The sequence below is a fragment of the Olea europaea genome, chromosome 3, assembly GCF_002742605.1.
Source record: "Olea europaea var. sylvestris chromosome 3, O_europaea_v1, whole genome shotgun sequence".
NCBI classification, from domain to species: Eukaryota; Viridiplantae; Streptophyta; class Magnoliopsida; order Lamiales; family Oleaceae; genus Olea; species Olea europaea.
The window spans coordinates 113,885-116,730 of NC_036239.1; the positions used below are offsets into that span (position 1 = coordinate 113,885).

Below are 2,846 nucleotides of genomic sequence, written 5' to 3' on the forward strand. Positions count from 1 at the left end.
TTTTTTCGTTGAAAAGTTCTTTGAGGTTGTTATCTCATATCAATTTCCTCTTAAAAATTATTTTAATCAGATAAAATACTTTTAAAAAAAGTTATTCATAAATATTTTTGAAAAAAATTCTTAATCTAAAAAGTAACTTCTGACTTTTAAAAGTGTTAACAGGTCCTCCGTATATTAATTTTAAGACAATTATTGAAGATTGGGCATATCTAATAGCAAATTAAAAGAAAATTCTGGTTTCTGGAAAAAAGTTCCATTGCCGGGAATCGAACCCGGGTCTCCTGGGTGAAAGCCAGATATCCTAACCGCTGGACGACAATGGAATGTTGATGTGTATTTAATTCTGTAATTTATAGTTTAAATTAATTTTTATCTTGAACATAGAAATGACTATTATATTTTGCTTCAAATAATTAAAGTTACATAAATACACTTAGGGTCCATTTAATTGCAAGAATGAAATATGGGTGAAAAGAAAATTAATTTCAGAAAATTAAATTATCTAAATTTTGTTTTACTGAGAATTATCGATTAAATGAATTTGATTGGTATAATTTTTCACCTGAAAAATGTTAAAATTTTGAATTTTTTGATATTCGTTTGACTTTGTTTTTCATAAAAATTGTCAATTAAATGATAAAATTTGTTACAATTGTAGATATAATTTGTTTTCATTACCAAAAATAAATAAATAAAAAGCTGGAAAACCCAATTCCCACCAAAATCAAGGAACAAACAATTCCTTTAAAACCAAGAAAATGTGTTCATTTTAAGGGTTAATTGGAAAACCAATTCCATAAAAAATTTTGCCCGTCAAACATACTATTTGGGTGAAAAATGAAAAAAATTTCATGGAAAAAAAGCCTATCAAATAGGCCCTTACATTAAAGAGGAGAACTCAAGTTAAACTTAAAAATGCGTTTGGAATCAATTATCTTTATGCATGGATGCTAGAAGAGCCAACTGCTTTCTTTGAGATCAACACCTTGATACTAGAGTTCAAGTAATCACCTACCTTTCAATTTGACTTTACAAAACAACTTCGCTCTGCTCTCTCTCCTGCGAGGAATTACAACTTGGGATTCGATTTCAAGTTAGTCGGGATCATATAAGTTAAAGTAATCCTTCCAATCACTTCGCAACCGTAAAGCAATTTCTCTTGCAAATTGAATATGTCTTTAAATAGGGCTGTCAATGGAGCGGATCTATCCAAATTCGATCCCCTCCGATAATCTAACGGATATTTGATTGTTAAATCCATATCCGATTTGCTATTTTATCGGATATCCGATCCGATAATCCGATCCGCAATTTTTTCCACCAATTTTTTCCAAAAAAAAATATTTTAACTATCTTGATGGGCTCACGTAATAAACTAGAAGGCCCAAATCAATTTTTTATCCAAGTGATGCTCCTTTAGTTCCTTTTAAAAAAGATTTCCCTTGAAATGTTTTAATAATCTTCTTATGTGGGATACTACATTTTTAAAGGGTACTTCTTTTATAATGTTTTAATGGTTTTTCAATGTGCTATACTACTCAATTGTCATTTTTAAGTGTTTACTAGTTTATTTTATTATTTTCACTAAAAATATAGCCTAAACAAAATTAAAATAAAAAACAATATCAATTTTAACAAAGTAAATTATTTTTGGACATATTAATTATTAGTTTTTGATGTTATAAAATAAATTATTATAGTTATTTTTATCTTATTTTAATTAATAAAAAATTAAACCTCTTTGAATATTTCAAGTAAAAATATTATACTATTATCTAATATTATTTATTATTTGAAAATTATGCGTAAAGCATAATATAAATTTCAAAATGGAAAAAATTATGTTTAATAAATTATGATATAATATATAAAATATATAATATTATTATAATAAATCAGATTGGATTGTTATCGGATCGGATCGACATATATCCATATTTGCTCCATTTAGTTAACGGATTATCGAATTCAAATTTTAATCGGATTATCGGATTGAAACCTTAAATCCATATCCCGTTAATTTCATTGGATTCGGATCAAAATTCAATCCATTGACAGTCCTATCTTTACATCTATGACTCATTTTTAATAATAGTTCTTAAATATTTAACAGTTTATACCCATATGTTTTAGTGTGTAGTTTAATTTAGAAATCGAACACTACAAACAAAGCATTACATTTTTTTCAACCATGTAGTCCAGCCTCCATGATTATATTTTAATCATAAAAAAATTGATTAAAGTCACATCAGCTTGGAAACAACTTTTGACATTATAATCAAAGATGCTTTCATACTGCATACAAATTATTAGAACGTTGAAACATAGTACTTGGAATTAACTTTTTCACTTTTCTCATCGTCCCATATTTCACACTAAAACAAACACCACAAAATTAGGGGAGATAATGTCACAAAATAGTAAGGTAGAATAGTGGTGTGAAAAAGTGGAGTTAATTGTTCCAATGGTTACTGAACTTAAGTTCATGTCTTTGATTGATTATTGAAGTTAAAATGTCAAATTTTGGTCACCGAATTTAGTTCACGTCTTTGATTGCTCACAGAAGTTTAAAATATCGAGTTTTGGTCATTGAACTTTGAAAAATATTATATATTACTCACTGTAAATTCGATATTTTTCAAAATTCAACAGTTATGCTAGTAAGTAACGTACTACATTTTTCAAAGTTCAATAGTCAAAACTCGATATTTTAAACTTCGGTGTGCAATCGAAGATATAAATCTAAGTTCAGTGATCAAAACTCGACAATTTAAACTTTAGTGACCAATTAAGACATGGATCTAAGTTCAGTGATCATTGAAAAGATATAAAAAAAGCCGGCCTGA

The 2,846-nt window shown here is 27.4% G+C and overlaps 1 non-coding gene across 1 annotated transcript; it reads right to left on the reverse strand.

Moving 5' to 3' along the window:
• Positions 1 to 251: 251 nt before the first annotated feature.
• Positions 252 to 323, reverse strand: TRNAE-UUC. The gene has a single exon. It is a non-coding gene; the product is annotated as a tRNA-Glu (tRNA).
• Positions 324 to 2,846: the final 2,523 nt, after the last annotated feature.